The following is a 22,066-nucleotide window of genomic DNA, read 5'->3' as shown; positions in this document are numbered from 1 at the left end:
GTGACCCTCAGGCTCCGCGACCTCTGAGATCCGTGATGTCACGTCAACTTCCAGTTGACCCGACATCACCGAGCCTGGCCTCAGTCTTCCTGAGTGACTGGGCTGTGGGCGGAGTTTCACCGCTCATCACAGTCCAGCATCACTCCTGCTTGCAGCGTTCTACAGTGAAGGAGACAGTGCGCGACATGCTGGGCTATGATGAGCAGTGAAACCTTGCACCCAGCCAGGTCATTCAGAAAGACTGGGCAAGGCTTGATGATGTCAGGTCAAATGAAATTCGACTTGACATAATTGGATCTCAGAGGTCACGGATCCTGGGGGGGGGGTGGGTCACTTTATGGGGATGACTGGACCGCAATAGTGGCATTCAGAGGCAGAATTGGCTGAACAAGGTATTTAGAAAAAAGCCTTCCCTATCAGTTTTACAGAGAGGTGGCTACTATTGCAGGTTCATGAACCACCCCTTTAAAAGGCATCAACTACTGAGGATGCCGAATTTTGATTATTTTTCATATTATCTGAGGCAAACAGAGAGAGCAAGGCTTCTGTTGCCCCACAGACACATATTAATAAGAGATGAGCAAACCTGAAGTTTGGTGTTCGGTACAAACTCAGACTTTTCAAGAAAACAAAGTTAGAAGTTTGTGTGCTTTATGAATGCAAGCAACTTGCTCGAGTATTGCTGTGCTCAGGTACACTCGGTGCTCGGCCCAGTGCGAGCCACTTGCAATGTCTGAACGGCTCACACAGGGGGTAACAACAGTGTGATCTGATGTAAGATGCACCACAACAAAAAAAACAAAATATGGGAAAAAAAAAAACCGCTCTCTCTCTGCTGGAAGTGTTCTGTGTATGGCTGGCTGCATGTGGGGGAGACCCGAACTGCCAATCAGTGGCTTCAGATGAAGTTCAGATCAAGTCAGGGTCCAAATCCGAACTTTAAAAAAGTTCAGGTGGACCAGGAGAGCTTGAACTTCCACGAGTCCGCTCATCTCTAATTTTAATATATTGAACCCTAGGATAAAAACAAATGAAAACATATCTACAGTAAGTAGTATAAGCACCCTGTCTGTTTATCTAACAGGTGTGCCGGCCCACTTTTTTCAGTTTTGCTCTACTTATCTGCGCTATGTACATACAGGGGCGTACCTCCCCCTTTTTAGGCTGTACGTCTTGTCTATATAGCTTCCCATGGCCAGGTGTGAAACAGTGAGGTCTGGGTCCTGCTCCATCCTCATCTATTTCGAGGTCTGTTGGCACATGGTGAAATAAAGTAAACGAGTTAGGGACCATCTTGATTAGGTACACCCACACATCCCAACTTTTGAAGAACAAAAAGCGAGGCAATTAATGCAGCACGACTAGGTCGCTGCAACAAATTTTGACCACACTCTATTTGCCATTTCTTTCTACCCTGGCAGAAGGAGATGTCAGGGGGTGGAGCCAGTGAGGGTCATTCAGCAAACGGCTTAGGGTGCTTTCACATCAGCGTTTTTTCAAATGCGGCATGAATATTTTTTTTGCCGCAAAAACGGATCCTTTACAAAATATGTTGTCATTTCAATGCATTTGCAATGGATTCGCGGCAATATGTGGTCACATGCGGCACACACTGGATCCGTTGTTTTGAGGTATTTTACAGTGTTTCAAAAACGTTACTTGTTGCATTTTTGACCGCGGTCAAAATACTTCATCTCACCGGATCCTTCATATTGCGGTGGTACCTGCAATGTAGTTCAATGAGCGCCGGATCCTGCTCCACCAGAAGTCACCGCTTCTGGCAGGATCCTGTTTTCTGTACTGAGCATGCCCAGAAAGTAGTTAGCCCCCGTGTTTTGTGATACAGCAGAGCTAGATCGGTGACAGAAGACCAAGTGTGTCTGTGTATTTATTTCTAATAAAGTATTTTTTCTCTGTGTGATGTCTTTTTTTAACCCTTTATTGGAGATTCTTAATGGCCAGGTCAAACTTGGCCTGACATTAAGACTCTCTGACTTTATATCAGCAGGTAAAACAAAGCTGGTATTAACCCCTTATTACCCAGCGTACCACCCGGCACCAGGGCCGCTGAGGGAGTTGGATACAGCGCCAGAAGATGGTGCTTCTATGAAAGCGCCATTTTCTGGGGCGGCTGCGGACTGCAATTCGCAGCGGGGGGGACTAGAAAGCTTGGGTCACCGTGCGCTGCGGATTCCAATCACAAGCTGCCTAGTTATACCTGGCTGGACACAAACATTGAGTGAAGCCCACGTCTTTTTTTTTTAATTATTTCATGAAATTCATGAAATAATTAAAAAAAGGGCTTCCCTATATTTTTGGTTCCCAGCCGGGTACAAATAGGCAGCTGGGGGTTGGGGGCAGCCTGTTCCTGTCTCCTGTACCTGGCTAGCATACAAAAATATGGCGAAGCCCACGTAATTTTTTTTAGTTTTTGGCCAAAAAACTAAAAAAAATTAAAAAATAAAAAATGGCTTCCCTGGATTTTCCATTGCCAGTTAAGGTAACACCAAGCAGTGGGGGTAAAATAATAATTGCGGATGCATACGTTGCACATTCGATCCACAGGATCCGGTCATATGCGGTTTGCGTTTTTTTGCCTATAGGCAAAAAAACGCAGATATGAAAGCAGCCTTATTCTTCAAGGTAAGACCTAAATCCAGGACTGTCCTGCTGTATCCAGGACGGTTAGAACTAGACATGGGTGGATTGATTCACAGGACTGCAGTCCAGCATCGAAGTCAGTGCTACTGGCTGGGTGGCACAAGAATTTTTTTTAATATCCGGTGTCCCTGGCGCGGCTTTTGAATATCCAGGGCTGGTGTGACATCATCTGTGCGTCCTGATCATCTCTAGTTTTGACCTATGGATTTATTTTTTGTTCATTATTCGTAGGAGCAAGAACATTCTCATTTATATAAAAGCTTCACTATATAACATGTTGCTTTTTGGTGTCTGTAAGGCCGTGTTCACATGTTGCATAAATATTGTCTTTTGTTTTCTCCAGCTGTCTGCACCAAACTACACAATAACAAATCTTCTCTGGTTAGTGCACTTTTACTGCATTTCTTATGCCTTTTGCCCCTTAATGGATGCCTTTTTGGTGCAGATGTGAAACCAAGTTTTTAATGTGATTTTTAAAGTACAGAAATGATTTGATTGAAAAAGTATCTTAAGACTTGCACCAAAAATGAATCAAATAAGGGGAAAAAACACAAAGGAAATGCAGCAAACACGCAATAATCAGAGAAGATTGTTAATGTGTTGTGTGGTGCACCTGCAGAAAACGTACAGAACAAAAGTAGTAAAAAAAAAAACAAAAAACCATCATTTACATGTGAACACGGCCTCAGTGTTACATTTTTATAACCTTTTTATGGGTTTAATGGGGAAAAAAAAACAAATCACAATATTTTTTTACATCATTTACCAATAACCGTAAAGAAGGGAATTTTGTTACTTACCGTAAATTCCTTTTCTTCTAGCTCTTATTGGGAGACCCAGACGATTGGGGTATAGCTACTGCCTCCGGAGGCCACACAAAGCACTACACTAAAAAGTGCAAGGCCCCTCCCCTTCTGGCTATACCCCCCCGTGGTATCACGGGTTCTCCAGTTTTAGTGCCAAAGCAAGAAGGAGGAAAGCCAATAACTGGTTTAAACAAATTAACTCCGAGTAACATCGGAGAACTGAAAAACCGTTCAACATGAACAACATGTGTACCCGCAAACAACAAAAACATCCCGAAGGACAACAGGGCGGGTGCTGGGTCTCCCAATAAGAGCTAGAAGAAAAGGAATTTACGGTAAGTAACAAAATTCCCTTCTTCTTCAGCGCTCTATTGGGAGACCCAGACGATTGGGACGTCCAAAAGCTGTCCCTGGGTGGGTAAAGAAATACCTCATGTTAGGGCTGCAAAACAGCCCTCCCCTACGGGGGTGTCACTGCCGCCTGCAGGACTCTTCTACCTAAGCTGGCATCCGCCGAAGCATAGGTATGCACCTGATAATGCTTGGTGAAAGTGTGCAGACTGGACCAGGTAGCTGCCTGGTACACTTGTTGAGCCGAAGCCTGGTGTCGTAATGCCCAGGACGCACCCACGGCTCTGGTTGAGTGGGCTTTTAGCCCTGAAGGAACCGGAAGCCCCGCAGAACGGTAGGCCTCTAGAATTGGTTCTTTGATCCATCGAGCCAGGGTGGCTTTAGAAGCCTGCAACCCCTTGCGCGGACCAGCGACAAGGACAAAAAGTGCATCGGAACGGCGCATGGGCGCCGTGCGGGAAATGTAGAGTCTGAGTGCTCTCACCAGATCTAACAAACGTAAGTCCTTTTCATACCGGTGAACCGGATGAGGACAAAAGGAAGGCAAGGATATATCCTGATTAAGATGAAATGAGGATACGACCTTAGGGAGAAACTCCGGAATGGGGCGCAGCACTACCTTGTCCTGGTGGAACACCAGGAAGGGAGCCTTGGATGACAGAGCTGCCAGCTCAGACACTCGCCGAAGCGATGTGATCGCAACGAGAAACGCCACCTTCTGTGACAGGCGAGAAAGGAAACTTCCTTCAGAGGCTCGAAAGGCGGCTTCTGGAGAGCAACTAATACCCTGTTGAGATCCCATGGATCTAACGGCCGCTTGTACGGGGGTACGATATGACAGACCCCCTGTAGGAACGTGCGCACCTTAGAAAGACGTGCTAGACGCTTCTGAAAAAACACGGATAGTGCCGAGACTTCCCCCTTAAGGAAGCCGAGCGACAAGCCCTTTTCTAACCCCGATTGCAGGAAGGAAAGAAAAGTAGGCAATGCAAATGGCCAGGGAGACACTCCCTGAGCCGAGCACCAGGTTAAGAAAATCTTCCACGTTCTGTGGTAGATCTTAGCAGAGGTGGACTTCCTAGCCTGTTTCATGGTGGCAACGACCCCTTGGGATAATCCTGAAGACGCTAGGATCCAGGACTCAATGGCCACACAGTCAGGTTCAGGGCCGCAGAATTCCGATGGAAAAACGGCCCTTGGGACAGTAAGTCTGGCCAGCCTGGTAGTGACCACGGTCGGCCGACCGTGAGATGCCACAGATCCGGGTACCACGATCTCCTCGGCCAGTCTGGGGCGACGAGTATGACGCGGCTGCAATCGGATCTGATTTTTTGCGCAGTACTCTGGGCAAGAGTGCCAGAGGTGGAAACACATATGTGAGCCGGAACTGCGACCAATCTTGCACTAAGGCGTCTGCCGCCAGAGCTCTGTGATCGCGCGATCGTGCCATAAATGCCGGGACCTTGTTGTTGTGCCGAGACGCCATTAGGTCGACGTCCGGCACCCCCCAGCGGCGACAGATTTCCTGAAACACGTCCGGGTGAAGGGACCATTCCCCTGCGTCCATACCCTGGCGACTGAGGAAGTCTGCTTCCCAGTTTTCTACGCCCGGGATGTGAACTGCGGATATGGTGGATGCTGTGTCCTCCACCCACATGAGGATTCGCCGGACTTCCTGGAAGGCTTGCCGACTGCGCGTCCCTCCTTGGTGGTTGATGTATGCCACCGCTGTGGAGTTGTCCGACTGGATTCGGATCTGCTCTCTTTCTAGCCACTGCTGGAAAGCTAGTAGGGTAAGATACCCTGCCCCGATTTCCAGAACATTGATCTGAAGGGTGGACTCCTGCTGAGTCCACGTCCCCTGAGCCCTGTGGCGGAGACAAACTGCTCCCCACCCTGACAGACTCGTATCTGTCGTGACCACTGCCCAGGATGGGGGTAGGAAGGATCTTCACTGTGACAATGAGGTGGGAATAAGCCACCATTGCAGAGAGTCCTTGGCCGTCTGGGAAAGGGAGACTTTCCTGTCCAGGGAGGTTGACTGCCCGTCCCATTGGCGGAGAATGTCCCCTTGCAGTTGGCGCAGATGAAACTGCGCAAAGGGAACTGCCTCCATGGCTGCCACCATCTTCCCTAGGAAGTGCATGAGGCGCCTTAAGGGGTGCGACTGGCCTTGAAGGAGAGACTGCACCTCTGTTTGCAGTGAACGCTGCTTGTTCAGCGGAAGCTTCACTATCGCTGATAGAGTGTGAACTCCATGCCGAGATACGTTAGTGATTGAGTCGGTGACCGATTTGACCTTGCCAAATTGATGATCCACCCGAAAGTCTGGAGAGTCTCCAGCGTAACATTCAGGCTGCGTTGTCATGCCTCGAGGGAGGGTGCTTTGACGAGTAGATCGTCCAAGTAAGGGATCACCGGGTGTCCCTGAGAGTGCAAGACTGCTACCACTGCTGCCATGACCTTGGTGAACACCCGCGGGGCTGTCGCCAGACCGAATGGCAGAGCTACGAACTGAAGATGGTCGTCTCCTATCACAAAACGTAGAAAACGTTGGTGCTCCGTAGCAATTGGCACGTGGAGATAGGCATCTTTGATGTCTGTTGAGGCAAGGAAGTCTCCTCGAGACATTGAGGTAATGACGGATCGGAGGGATTCCATCCGGAACCGCCTGGCGTTCGCATGCTTATTGAGCAGTTTTAGGTCCAGAACAGGACGGAAGGAGCCGTCCTTTTTTGGAGCCACAAAGAGATTGGAGTACAAACCCTCGCCCTCGTTCCTGAGGGGGGACAGGGATCACCACTCCTTCTGCTCTTAGAGCGTCCACCGCCTGCAGCAGGGCATCTGCTCGGTGGGGAGGTGGGGCCGTTCTGAAGAATGGAGTCGGAGGACGAGAACAGAACACTGTCCTGTGCACGTGAGCACAATGTCCGTCACCCACCGGTCTGTGACCTGTGGCAGCTAAATGTCGCCAAAGGCGGGGGAGTCTGCCATCAACCGCGGATGCGGAGAGAGAGAGAGAGCTGAGAGTCATGAGGAGACCGCCTTGGTAGCGGTTCCTCCGGCTGCCTTCCTTGTGCGTGATTGAGCCCGGCCGGAATCTGAGCCCGTCTGAGGTTTTGTAGCCCTTTTGCACGAGGACAATTGGGACCTGCCCGAGCTTGGGAAGGACCGAAACCTCGACTGTACTTTTAGGACAGCATTAATAGGGTAAGTCGCAGTGCAGACATTGCGGAGTTACGGACGCCTCTGCGGTACAGATGTACATGTGCTCAAGGCCAGCTGCGCAAGAACAGCTGAAAAGGTTAGGTTGCCTATACGGCTGTGAATGCCGGAGCAACCGACACGCCGATAGCCTCCTAGACAGATTTCAACCAGAGTCCATCTGTCTGTGAATGGCATCTTTAAGTGAAGCCCCATCTCCAGTGCAACTATGGCTCTAGACGCAAGCCTGGAGATTGGAGAATCCACCTTTGGACCCTGGGTCCAGCGCTTGACCACGTCAGGGGAAAAGGGATAACGTGTATCTTAAAAACGTTTGGAGAAGACGCTTATCTGGTAAGCGTGGTGTTTCTGGACTGCTTCTCTGAAGTCAGCGTGGCCAGAAAAATACTCAATATCCGTTTGAGATACTGAAAAGGGACTTCTCCTGCTGTGAAGCTGACTCCTCCACTGGGGGAGCTGAGGGAGAAAGATCCAACCTTCCATTGATGGACGCTATAGGATCATTCCGTATGGCGTTACCATCCGGTGTATCCGGATTGATAGCGATGTCAGGATCAAAGTCCTGGAGAGCTGCCTTATCATACAGAGAGTCCTCCTGGGACCCCCCCGTTCCAAATGAGGTTGGTCAGGAAGATTGCCCATGGCCTGTCTGGACTGCAAGTCTCTATCTTATGACAATATATCTGTCGAAACTGCAACTCCGTCCCTGTCCTTGGACAGGGATGACAGGTGGTTTCTTTGGCCACGACTAGTAGAGACCCCGGCAGACGAAGTGCTAGAGACCCCGGCAGACGAAGTGCTACAGGGGAGCATGCACACAATGGGACGGTGTCATGAACAGCATCCCATGTAGTAAAAACAGCACTGAAAATCTGTGTTGCTTTTTTGCCGCTGCCGACTAGCCATCTAGAAGTATATAGCCAAGATTGGTGACCGTACAGTGCAATGTATAGCATACAAGCATAAAGTACAAATGAACACTGCAGCACAAGCAATACAAGCAGCATAGAAGCCTGTGCCCTGGCACCTCTGCTCTTCTGCTGCTGTAGACTAGTCATCTAGGGGAATATAGCCCAGAAGAGTGACCATACAGTGCAATGTATAGCATACAAGCACAAGTACAAATGCACACTGCAGCCCATGCAATACAAGCAGCATAGAAAAAAACCTGTGCCCCAGCACCCTTGGTTTTCTGCTGCTGTAGTCTAGCCATTCCAGGAGAATATAGCTAAGACTAGCGACTGTACAGTGCAGTGTATAGCATACAAGCATAAACACAAATGAACACTTCAGTACGTGCAATACAAGCAGCCTAGAAAGCCTGTGCCTTAGGACACCTGCTTTCCTGCTGCTGATGTGTCGCTCTCCAAGCGGGCATATAGCGACCTATGCAGTTAAAATACACATGTACACACTGCAGTATATATTGGGGTCAGCACTATGTGTGCCGCTTACCGCCCGCCTATAAGCGGGTGTATGGTCGCCACCGTCCTGCCTGGTTGCCGAAAGTCCGAGCTCGGACTGCAGTAATGGCTGCCGGCGTCTTCCCCAGCTCGTGTGAGGAGGGGCGGGCCGTGGGCGTGCCCCAAGTCAGAGCGGGAATCCGGCGTCCGACAGTGTGCAGTGAGAGGGCTGGAGCATGTAAATAAGGCTCCAGCCCTCGGCGCTGCTGATTGCTCAGCGTCTGTCCCCTTCCCTGAGTGACAGGGAGGGGGCGGGAACGAAGCGGCACTAGGCCGCAGAAGCCGGGGACTGGATTTATAAGCGCCGCCGCCGTAAAAGCGCGGTCGGCGCCCAGTCCCCGGCGAACTACAAGTCCCAGCCGCGCCGCCGCTCCCGGAGCGTCCGGCGCGGTAGTTCCCAATACACAAAGTCACTCAGCAAAGCTGCAGTGACTGTAACCCTTTACTGTCCCCGGCGCACTAGCACACCCAGCAAGTCTGGAGTGTGCTGTGCCTGTGTGTACGGGGACACAGAGTACCTGTAATGGTGCAGGGCCATGTCCCTGAACGGTACTCCAGCTCCGTATCCAGCAGGTTCAAATGGGTCTGTGGATGGAGCCCGGCGTCAGAGCTTTGAGGCCGGCAGGATCCCACTTCCTCAGAGCCCCCCAGGGGGATGTGGAAGGAAAGCAGCATGTGGGCTCCAGCCTCCGTACCAGCAATAGGTACCTCAACCTTACAACACCATCAACGGGTGAGAAGGGAGCATGCTGGGGGCCCTATATGGGCCCTCTTTTCTTCCATCCGAAATAGTCAGCAGCTACTGCTGACTAAAATCTGTGGAGCTATGCATGGATGTCTGACCTCCTTCGCACAAAGCTTGAAAACTGGAGAACCCGTGATACCACGGGGGGGTATAGCCAGAAGGGGAGGGGCCTTGCACTTTTTAGTGTAGTGCTTTGTGTGGCCTCCGGAGGCAGTAGCTATACCCCAATCGTCTGGGTCTCCCAATAGAGCGCTGAAGAAAAAATTAATTGATAATTGTAAAAGGTGGCTCACTACGATTACAGAAGGACCAAATACATCTTTGCTGATTTGTGATGTTCATTTTTTTTTTATTTTACGAACAAAAAAAATCTCTTATTTTCTCCCTAGAAAACAGGGACATAGAAATACGCTGATATGTACAAATGTATCGCTATGTACCAGTATAATCTGTATGTGGAGTCAGTACCTCCAATGCAGATCGAGTATACAAAATGCTCATGGTGATGTCAGCAAAGCCTATGGCACACAGCTTTACCTGTTGCCTGCAATGTTCTGGGTTGTGGGTTCATACCTGGGGAGACTCAAAAATTTTTATTTGTTTATTATTTTTAGTAGTTTGATAGGAACAAAAAAAATCTGACTTATTCTTCATCTTTAGAATACAGGCATAAAGAAATACACTACCACTTATAGATAAATCAAACTGTGGATTCACTGTCTGTAATGCTGCTACAAAACAACCATATTTTTCTATCTTGACCAATTCCACTTCCACCCTCGGTTACTCTCCCCTCTTTTGAGGTGCACTCCGTACGCATCTACTTCCCTTCCAACCTCCATCTGGCTATCATTTACCGCCCTCCAGGGCCAGCAACTGCCTTTTTTGACCATTTCACCACCTGGCTACTAAATTTACTTTCCACCGACATCCCCACCATCATCATGGGTGACTTTAACATCCCCATTGACACTTCTCACTCATCTGTCTGTAAACGTCTAACACTCGCTTCCTCCTTCGGCCTCACTCAATAGTCCTCTGCAGCTACTCACAAAGATGGCCAAACACTGGACCTCATCTTCACTCACCTCTGTTCCCTATCTACCCTCTTTTAACTTGCCTCTCCCCCTGTCTGACCACAACCTACTCACATTCTCTTCCCTCTCTTCTCCAAGTACACAACCCCCCCTCCACAAACTTTCACACCCCTGCAGAAATCTCAATCACCTTGACTTACACTCACTTTCTCAGTCTCTTTTCCCTCTTGTAGACATTGCTTCTTTACACGATGCAGATGCTGCTGCCACTTTACACAACACCACCATCTCTGCAGCTCTCGAATCAGCTGCCCCCTTCACACACACCAAAACCCGCACAGTCAACAGGCAACCCTGGCACACGAGTCAGACTAAAGAATTGAGACAGGCTTACAGAATTGCTGAGCGCAGATGGAAGAGGTCTCATTCCACTGAGCACTTCGTTACATACAAACAGGCTCTCACCACTTTCAAGTCTGCACTCACTGCTGCAAAACAAAACCTACTTCTAATCCCTCAACCCTACACAGCTATTCAACACTTTCAACTCTCTCCTCCGTCCCCCGGCACCACCTCCATCTCCTCTAATCTCAGCTGAAGACTTTGCCTCTTTCTTCAAGCAGAAGATTGACAACATCAGAGCAAGCTTTGGCCCACAATCACCACAGCCACTCCTCACAACTACTCAGTCTTCTTCATACAAATCCAGCTTCTCCACCATGACAGATCATCTTTCCACTCTACTCTCAAGATCACATCTCACAACCTGCCTGCTTGATCCACTCCCATCCCACCTCATCCCCAATCTCACCACAGTCTTCCTCCTGACCCTAACCCATCTCTTCAACCTATCACTAACAACTGGTGTATTCCCTTCATGCTTTAAACATGCCTCCATTACACCCATTCTCAAAAAGCCCTCCATTGACCCTTCCTCTGTGTCAAACTATCGGTCCATATTAATTCTGCCCTATGCCTCAAAACTACTGGAACAGCATGTCCATCTTGAACTGTCCTCACACCTCTCTTCCTGCTCTCTCTTTGACCGCTTACAATCTGGCTTCCGACCCCATCATTCCACTGAAACTGCCCTGACCAAAGTCACTAACGACCTACTAACTGCAAAAGCCAAGTGACACTACTCTGTCCTCCTCCTCCTGGACCTGTCCTCTGCCTTTGACACAGTAGACTACTCCCTTCTACTGCAAATTCTCTCGTCTCTGGGCATCACAGACTTGGCGCTATCTTAGATCTCCTCATACTTAACCAATCGAACTTTCAACGTCTCCCACTCTCACACCACTTCCTCATCTCGCCCCCTATCTGTCGGGGTCCCCAAGGTTCAGTTCTTGGACCCCTGCTGTTCTCCATTTACACCTTCGGCCTGGGACAGCTCATAGAGTCCCACGGCTTTCAGTATCATCTCTATGCTGATGATACGCAGATCTACCTCTCTGGACCTGACATCACCTCCCTACTAACCAGAATCCCACAATGTCTGTCTGCTATTTCATCCTTTTTCTGTGCTCGATTTCTAAAACTGAACATGGACAAAAAAGAATTAATTGTCTTTCCTCCTCCTCACTCAACCCCCCCCACCTGACATATCCATCAATGTCAATGGCTGCTCACTTTCCCCAGTGCCACGTGCTCGCTGCCTGGGACTAATTCTAGACTCTGATCTCTCTTTCAAGCCACACATCCAAGCCCTCTTCACCTCCTGCCGCCTCCAACTCAAAAATATTTCCCGGATCCGTACATTCCTTTCCCAAGAAGCTGCAAAAACCCTAGTACATGCCCTTATTATCTCCCGCCAGGATTATTGCAACCTCCTGCTCTGTGGCCTCCCTTCTAATAGTCTTGCACCCCTACAATCAATTCTAAACTATGCTGCCCGGCTAATCCACCTGTCCCCCCATTACTCCCCGACCTCTCCTCTCTGCCAATCCCTTCACTGGCTTCCCATTGCCCAACGACTCCAGTTCAAAACACTAACCATGACATACAAAGCTATCCACAACCTGTCTCCTCCCTAAATCTGTGACCTAGTCTCCCGGTACATACCTGCACGTAACCTTCGATCCTCACAAGATCTCCTTCTCTATTCCCCTCTCATCTCCTCTTCCCACCATCGCATCCAAAATTTCTCCCGTGCCTCCCCCATACTCTGGAATGCTCTGCCTCAACACATCAGACTCTCGCCTACCTTGACAAGCTTCAAAAGGAACCTAAAGACCCACCTCTTCCGACAAGCCTACAACCTGCCGTAACCCTCAGTCTGATACAGCACCGCACAATCAGCTCTACACTAACCTACTGTATCCTCACCCATCCCTTGTAGACTGTGAGCCATCGCGGACAGGGACCTCTATCCTCCTGTACCGGTCTGTGTCTTGTATTGTTTATGATTATTGTACTTGTCCCTACTATGTACAACCCTTTCACATGTGAAGCGCCATGGAATTGATGGTGCTATAATAATAAATAAATAATAATCTTCATCATTGTGGGCTCATAGCTAGAGCTACTGTCTAAAAACTTGGATGTCGTGAGTTTGATTCTCTGGGATATCAGCTCACAAGATAAGTTGGGAATTTTTTATTTAATTTATGTACTAGAGATGCAGCTCCTGAGAAGGAGGAGCTACGGGGGCCACAAAGAGAGCTGAGTGGAAGGCAAGACAGAGCCCTGATATGCTGAAATAGTCCTCCTGAATCCAGGATGGTGGGAATATGGATACACCTTGCCATGATGGGATGGGTTTCACACTCTTTTGATCAAAATATTGTCAACTAAGTACCTTATGTTATCTACAGTTAGGTCCAGAAATATTTGGACAGTGACACAATTTTCGCGAGTTGGGCTCTGCATGCCACCACATTGGATTTGAAATGAAACCTCTACAACAGAATTCAAGTGCAGATTGTAACGTTTAATTTGAAGGTTTGAACAAAAATATCTGATAGAAATTGTAGGAATTGTACATATTTCTTTACAAACACTCCACATTTTAGGAGGTCAAAAGTAATTGGACAAATAAATCAAACCCCCAAAAAAATATTTTTATTCTCAATATTTTGTTGCGAATCCTTTGGAGGCAATCACTGCCTTAAGTCTGGAACCCATGGACATCACCAAACGCTGGGTTTCCTCCTTCTTAATGCTTTGCCAGGCCTTTACAACCGCAGCCTTCAGGTCTTGCTTGTTTGTGGGTCTTTCCGTCTTAAGTCTGGATTTGAGCAAATGAAATGCATGCTCAATTGGGTTAAGATCTGGTGATTGACTTGGCCATTGCAGAATGTTCCACTTTTTTGCACTCATGAACTCCTGGGTAGCTTTGGCTGTATGCTTGGGGTCATTGTCCATCTGTACTATGAAGCGCCGTCCGATCAACTTTGCGGCATTTGGCTGAATCTGGGCTGAAAGTATATCCCGGTACACTTCAGAATTCATTCGGCTACTCTTGTCTGCTGTTATGTCATCAAGAAACACAAGTGACCCAGTGCCATTGAAAGCCATGCATGCCCATGCCATCACGTTGCCTCCACCATGTTTTACAGAGGATGTGGTGTGCCTTGGATCATGTGCCGTTCCCTTTCTTCTCCAAACTTTTTTCTTCCCATCATTCTGGTACAGGTTGATCTTTGTCTCATCTGTCCATAGAATACTTTTCCAGAACTGAGCTGGCTTCATGAGGTGTTTTTTTTAGCAAATTTAACTCTGGCCTGTCTTTTTTTGGAATTGATGAATGGTTTGCATCTAGATGTGAACCCTTTGTATTTACTTTCATGGAGTCTTCTCTTTACTGTTGACTTAGAGACAGATACACCTACTTCACTGAGAGTGTTCTGGACTTTAGTTGATGTTGTGAACGGGTTCTTCTTCACCAAAGAAAGTATGCGGCAATCATCCACCACTGTTGTCATCCGTGGACGCCCAGGCCTTTTTGAGTTCCCAAGCTCACCAGTCAATTCCAGTCAACCAGTCTGCTATCTCTCTGATGGATTTTTTCTTTTTTTTCAGCCTCAGGATGTTCTGCTTCACCTCAATTGAGAGTTCCTTAGACCGCATGTTGTCTGGTCACAGCAACAGCTTCCAAATGCAAAACCACACACCTGTAATCAACCCCAGACCTTTTAACTACTTCATTGATTACAGGTTAACGAGGGAGACGCCTTCAGAGTTAATTTCAGCCCTTAGAGTCCCTTGTCCAATTACTTTTGGTCCCTTGAAAAAGAGGAGGCTATGCATTACAGAGCTATGATTCCTAAACCCTTTCTCCGATTTGGATGTGAAAACTCTCATATTGCAGCTGGGAGTGTGCACTTTCAGCCCATATTATATATATAGTTGTATTTCTGAACATGTTTTTGTAAACAGCTAAAATAACAAAACTTGTGTCACTGTCCAAATATTTCTGGACCTAACTGTACATGTACTATCAATATGTATTTATTACTTACTGCAGAGTACTTGCTCATTTTGTTTTTATCCTAGGTTTTGTCTGTTAATGGCCACAACGTGAATGTGCATCTCCACATTGCACTTATACCAACAGGTGTGGTGGCCCATTTTCTTTGGTTTAGCTCACATTTCAATATACTGTATATCGTTGTGAAAACCAAGGACCTTACATTGGTATCCTAGAATGGTATCATTATAAAGACAACAACAAAGTGAAAATCAAGCTGAAATACATCTGAAGACACTTACGAATTAAGTATACTTCTGGAACAATATGTCCCCAGAATATCTCCATTACAATATATAGCTCATAACGCAGATTACAGCCTCTCATACATCTAAAGCAGGGGTGGGGAACCTTTGGGTCTTGGGTACTTTCTCCCTGTTTTTAAAACCATCAGCTCATTTTTCATTTGACTGTGCTCAAACACATGCAGCGTACACTACTCAACACCTCTGGAATGTGCCATGATTCTGGCACTGTTCTTTGTGAGCAGAGAAAGCGCCCTCTGAACTCCAGTCCTTCTTCTATGATGAAGGCAGCTGTCATTGATATATACAGCAGAGTCACAATCTCGCCTCATAATGTATGAAGCAGCAAAAGTGTCTCTGATGTGATGTATGCAGCAGTGGAAGTGACTTCTATGTTATGCATGTAGTGTGTCTGGTATGTGATGCATATATAGCAGTCTCGATGTCTCCTATATGATGCATATACATCACATTAGTATCAGAGTACCCTATGTGATGTATATACAGTCATTGTGGTGTCTCCTATATGATATAAACAACAGTCTCGGTGTCTCCTTCGTGATGTACCCAGCCGTCTCAGTGTATCATATATAAAGTATACAGCAGTTTTGGTGTCTCCTATGTTTTATATATATATATATATATATATATATATATATAGCGGTGATGAATATGGTGATGTGATGTATATACAGCAGTTTCTGTGCCTCCTATGTGATGTATATACAGCAGTCTCGTTTTTTCCTATGTGCTGTTATACAGCAGTCCCGGTTTCTCCTATGTGATGTATAAACAGCTGTCTATAATCTATGTGATGTATATACTGCAGTCTTGTTATCTCTTATGTGCTGTATATACAGCAGTCATGGTGTCCCCTGTGTGATGTATATACAGCAGTCTCAGTGTCTCCTATGTAATTTATATACAGTAGTCTAGTCTCTCCTATGTGATGTATCCAAGAGTGTTGGAGCCTCCTATGTGATGTACACTGACATGCAAAAGGGTAACAATGTTTTGAACCTTTGAGTTTCAGGCTCCATATCTCACCATCTACTGTAGCTTTAAGTGTGAGCCTACCCTCCCTTTATAGACAATCATCTTCGGTATCTCATATATAAATTTGATTTGCAACTATCTAGTATATGATTAATTTAGGCTGATTTTTTTGCGTTTATTTTTGAAAATATCGAAAATTTTGAAAATTGCGCAATTTTCAAAATTTGAAATTTTATGCCCTTAAATTTGAGAGATATGTCACACAAAATAGTTACTAAATAACATTTCCACATGTCTACTTTACACTAACGCAATTTTAGAAACAATTTTTTTTTTCGTTAGGAAGTTATCAGCAATTTCTAATTTTTCCAACATAATTTACAAATAACATTTTTTTAGGGACCACATCACATTTGAAGTGACTTTGAGAGCCCTAGGTGACAGAAAATACACAAAAGTGACCCCATTCTAAAAATTGCACCCTTCATTCTACTCAAAATTATATCCAGGAGGTTTTTTGGAAACTAGACCTCTCATGGAATTTATCTAGATGTTCAGTGAGCACTTTGAACCCCTGGGGGCTTCACAAACGTTTAGAACGTTCAGCTGTGAAAATGAATTTTTTTTTTTTACCACAAAACGGTTGCTTCAACCAGGCAGCTTTTTTTTTTTCACAAGGGTATCAGGAAAAAATACACCATAAAATGTATTGAGCAATTTCTCCTGAGTACGCAGATACCTCCTATGTGGTGGAAATCAATTTTTTAGGCGTGTGGCGGGGCTCAGAAGGGAAGGAGCGCCATTTGAATTTTTGAAAGCAAAATTAGCTGGAATCATTAGCGGATGCTATATCGAGTTTGGAGACCCCTTGAAGTGCCTAAACAGTGGAAACCTCTCACAAGTAACCCCAATTTGGAAACTAGATCCCTCAAGGAACCTATATAGATGCGTACTGAGCACTTTGAACCCCCAGGTGCTTCAGTGAATTTTATAATGTTGTGCCGTGAAAATGAAAAATACATTTTTACCGCAAAATTGTTCTTAGTCTCTATTGTTTTCATTTTCACAAGGGCAACAGGATAAAATGAACCTCAAAATGTGTTGGGAAATTTCTCCTGAGTACGCTGATACCCCATATGTGGGGGGAAACCACCGTTTGGGTGCACAGCAGGGCTCGAGAGCACCATTTGAATTTTCAAACCCAAAACTGCCTGGAATAGTTAGCGGACGCCATGTTGCATTTGAAGAGCCCCTGGTGTCAAAACAGTGGAAATGCCACACATATGACTCCCCCCAAGGAACCTATCTGTGGGACATTGTGTACGGTGTGTGGGGCGTGTAAAAAAACAAAACTGTGTGTGTATGTATATGTGTAAGTATGTATATGTGTATGTATATGTGTGGATATCTATGTGTGTATGTACTGTATATGTACTGTGTATGTATGTGTATGTATATGTGTGTGTATGTATATGTGTATGGCGATCTGATCGATCACAGATTGGAGGCTGCAGGACATACGGACGGATGGGGTGGAAAAAGCAACGTAGGAAAACGGAAAAAAAAAAATTATACTCACAGGACCAGAGTATTTGAAGGAGGGTCACTGAACAGAGGAACTACAGGAGTTATAGCAGGCAGAAAGATGGACGGCTTATTACAGGAGCAGGCAGTAAGAAGACAGCCCTGCAAAGACCCAGAAAGGCCCCAGCAATGGAGGCAGATGCCAACGGATGTCGTACGCAGAAGACCTCGGACGACCAGGTGGCAGCAGGCAGGGGACGTCGGAGGTGGACAGCAGAAGCCGGGGTGAGTAATCGCACCGACCGCAGGAGAAGAGAACGCAGGGGGGCAGATCGGCAGGCGTCTGGGGCAGATCGGCAGGCGTCTGGGGCAGATCGGCGGGCAGCAGGGGCAGATCGGCGGGCAGCAGGGGCAATACTTACAGTGCCAGCAAGATCAGGAAGCGTCGATCGGCGGTGGTATAATACTACAAGTACCATCAAGGAACAGAGCAGACATGTTGAGGGAGGGCTCCCCAGGGGGAGCCTGGAGAGGGCAGTCACAATCAGGTCAGACTGCCCCCCTGCACGCTGATTGGAGACCCGGTCGCCAGCAGAATTCAGGGTGAGGAATCGCATCGAATGCAGGGGGGCAGATCGGCGGGCGGGGGGGGAGGATGGGGGGGAAGTGTCAGATCGGCGGGTGGACTGGGGGGGCAGATCGGCTGGCAGCTGGGGCAGGGTGGCATATCTGGAGCGCGCAGGGGCAGTACTTACAGCGGCAACAAGATCAGGAAGCGGCGGACGGCGGCGTCGGTGTAGTACTACAAGTACCATCAGGGCATGGCGCAGACATCTTGTCAGAGGGCTCCCTTTGGAACCAACCTAATAAAACACTGAGGTATTAAGGAATGTGACAAAAGGTTTTAATTTATAGTATACGGGAAGAAACATTTTTTTTCAAACACCAGGAGCAAAACAGTAACAATGCTAGAATCTGCATAACTAATTACATGTTAAATAGTTGCAAGTCAAATGTATGCAGGAGATAGCCAAGCTAATTGTGTATAAAACGAAGGTAGCCTTACGCTCAAAGATGTATTGGATGGTGAGATATGGAGCCTGAAAGTCAAAAGTTCAAAACATTGTTATCCTTTTGCTCGTGAGTGTATAAAACAGTGTCAGAGTTTCCTACTGTGTTTACCCCGAAAATAGGACCTAATCCCAAAATAAGCCCTAGCATAATTTTCCACTATTTTTGAAGTATACTTGAAACATTAAACCTACTAAATAAATAAAACCCAGTTATAGTCAGGGTCAGTGTTAGGGAAAGTCAAACTGCGCAATTTCTCAGGGTCCCACTCTCTTAGGCACCCCAGCATTTGTATTCCACAATTAAGATTGTTTAAGGAGCTTTGGTGACTTCACAGTCTTGTGACCAAAGGTTTCTTATTTGCAGGAGTCTAAAAGAACTGAAGAGGAAACAGGCTGGTATGCAGGACTGGCATTACAGAGAAGAGAGAGCAGACTGGTCAATTTTACAGGGCCCATATTGTCCTAGGGGCCCCACTGTTTATATCCTGATATGGTAAGACTGCTTAAGAACCTTTGTGACATCACTTCATGTGACTGTGTTGTAACCAAGGGTCACTTAACTGCAGGAGTCTAAAGCTGAAGAGGAGACAGGCTGGTGTATATGTGCTGTATGTGTGGATAGATAGATAAATAGATAGTAGATAAAAGAAAAATAAAATAATACATCTCCTGAAAATAAGCCCTAGATCATCTTTCGAATAAAAAATAATATAACATAAGACACTGTCTTATTTTCTGAGAAACACAGTATGTGACGTATATACAGCAGTCTTGGTGTCTCCTATGTGATACATACAGCAGTCTCGGTGTCTCCTATGTGATGTAAATACAGCAGTCTCGGTGTCTCCTATGTGATGTATATACAGTACAGCAGTCTCGGTGTCTCCTATGTGATGTATATACAGTACAGCAGTCTCGGTGTCTCCTATGTGATGTATAAATCAGTCCTGGTGTCTCCTATGTGATGTATATACAGTACAGCAGTCTCGGTGTCTCCTATGTGATGTATATACAGCAGTCTCGGTGTCTCCTATGTGATGTATATACAGCAGTCTCGGTGTCTCCTATGTGATGTATAGATCAGTCCCGGTGTCTCCTATGTGATGTATATACAGCAGTCTCGGTGTCTCCTATGTGATGAATATACAGCAGTCTCGGTGTCTCCTATGTGATGTATAGATTAGTCCCAGTGTGTCTGATCAATACGGCAGACCACCCACTGCTTGAGATCGATGTTACGTGAGCAGTGATGAATCTCCCACTGTGAGGAGAGCCGCAGTGTAATATACATGTGTTCAGAACTTACTGCTGTGAGCCGTTCTTTACAAAACTTATCATCGCAAAGAGTTGACAGCGCTCCAGACTGACGCAAACCTGGAAAAGCAGTTGTGAGAAGCAACATGATCAATATCATCTAATATCACCACCGCACCAATGAGAAGCAGCTCCGGCCAAAACAGTGAGGGGGAGGGAACTGTTTAAATAAATATAGCCGGATCATTCTGATAGAGGCATAAAAACCCCCACACCAAAATAGTCCCAGAGCTGAAGGGGTTAAAGCCCCCTGCCCCAGTAATGGGGAATCTCCACTCACCTCCTCCTGCAGAGCCGCACACTAGATATATGGCTGCTCTGTGCTTCCAGGACCTGTGATGATGTCACATGGAGGGGAGGAGTCAGGGGTCACATGATCAGCTCCTCAGTGTGTGCAGGACTCTGCTGTGCTGGGTGTCATGGTGCTGGATGAGGGGAAGGTTATGTGTGGGGTCAGGAGGGGTTTACAGTGTGGATGGAGCAGAGCCGTGTGTATACGGAGAGGAGCCGCGTGTGTACGACGTGTACTGAGCAGAGCCGCGTGTGTACGAGGTGTATGGAGAAGAGCCGTGTGTGTGAAGTGATGGCCCAGGGGCACCTCTGGCTGTGTAGTCGTGGCACTGGTTCTGAGGCAGACCCCCGGTTCCACCACTTCTTCAACTTCTGGGACTGACTTGAATGTGCAGGGTGTGACGTCTCTCTCTCCGGCCGATGCATAAAGAGTCTTCAGGCAAAAGTTGAGATGCATAAAAACTGACATTTATTCACACAGAAAATAACACTCCGGTCAGCAGATTCCGGCAATATTGGTGGAGCTGGGGACAACCTGCCCAAACGCGCCCTCTGGTGGGGATATGCCCTAGATACTCCTCTTCTCCGGGCTCCCACTCTCCGGTCAAGCACACACTGGACCCACACCAGCGGAATAGACCCTGAGGTTGCGTCCACCTCCTTTACTCCGGTGTCCCCCGGTGTTCCGCTCACACACTCACACTTGCCGCTGCAGATGTTCACTGTCTGCTGTCCCGGATCCTTCTTCCCCACACACACAGCCCTTCCCTAGATATCCGGCCGACTCCTCCTTCCCCGGTGGCAACAGCCGTCCCACCCGACCACTAGGGGGTGCCCTAACACAACACATACAATAATAAAAATCAACACTTTTAATAATCACAATGCCGGGTAAACTATGCTAAACTAGTAGGGGGTAGGCCCACCCACTACATGTGTACGAGGTGTACGGAGCAGAGCCGTGTGTGTACGAGGTGTACAGAGCGGAGCCGTGTGTGTACGAGGTGTACGGAGCAGAGCCGCGTGTGTACGAGGTATACGGAGCAGAGCCGCGTGTGTACGAGGTGTACGGAGAAGAGCCGTGTGTGTACGAGGTGTACAGAGCGGAGCCGTGTGTGTACGAGGTGTACGGAGCAGAGCCGTGTGTGTACGAGGTGTACAGAGCGGAGCCGTGTGTGTACGAGGTGTACGGAGCAGAGCCGTGTTTGTACGAGGTGTACGGAGCCGAGCCGTGTGTGTGTACGAGGTGTACAGAGCAGAGCCGTGTGTGTACGAGGTGTACGGAGCGGAGCCGTGTGTGTACGAGGTGTATGGAGCGGAGCCGTGTGTGTGCGAGGTGTACGGAGCAGAGCCGTGTGTGTATGAGGTGTACGGAGCAGAGCCGTGTGTGTACGAGGTGTACGGAGCGGAGCCGTGTGTGTACGAGGTGTGCGGAGCGGAGGCGTGTGTGTACGAGGTGTACGGAACGGAGCCGTGTGTGTACGAGGTGTACGGAGCGGAGCCGTGTGTGTACGAGGTGTACGGAGCGGAGCCGTGTGTGTGTACGAGGTGTACAGAGCGGAGCCGTGTGTGTACGAGGTGTACAGAGCGGAGCCGTGTGTGTACGAGGTGTACAGAGCGGAGCCGTGTGTGTATGGAGCGGAGACATGCTTGTATATAGAAGAGCTGCGTGTGTACGATATGGAAAAGTATAATAGAAACAAGTGTGCCACTCCTGCTTTTGGCTTACAAACGTGATTACGGTGGCTCAGTGGTTAGCACTGCAGTCTTGCAGCGCTGGGGTCCTGGGTTCAGATCCCACCAAGGACACCATCTGTAAGGAGTTTGTATGTTCGCCCCGTGTTTGCGTGGGTTTCCTCCGGGT

The 22,066-nt window shown here is 47.5% G+C and overlaps 1 protein-coding gene across 2 annotated transcripts in view; it reads right to left on the bottom strand.

The window, feature by feature from the left end:
* Positions 1–20,240, bottom strand: part of LOC142312143 (uncharacterized) — a 29,378-nt gene extending 9,138 nt beyond the window's left edge. Inside the window, exons 1-2 of one of the 2 annotated variants that reach the window (XM_075351040.1) lie at positions 20,192–20,240; positions 19,904–19,971 (exon numbers count right to left, since the gene is read on the bottom strand). The gene's annotated coding sequence lies outside the window, so the exon portion shown is untranslated. The remainder of the gene's footprint in view (positions 1–19,903; positions 19,972–20,191) is intronic. The other variant, XM_075351041.1, reaches the window with a different exon arrangement.
* Between the last annotated feature and the right edge of the window lie 1,826 nt (positions 20,241–22,066).

This window comes from Anomaloglossus baeobatrachus, chromosome 5 (assembly GCF_048569485.1).
Source record: "Anomaloglossus baeobatrachus isolate aAnoBae1 chromosome 5, aAnoBae1.hap1, whole genome shotgun sequence".
Classification (NCBI taxonomy): domain Eukaryota; kingdom Metazoa; phylum Chordata; class Amphibia; order Anura; family Aromobatidae; genus Anomaloglossus; species Anomaloglossus baeobatrachus.
This window is presented reverse-complemented; position numbering and strand designations above follow the sequence as displayed.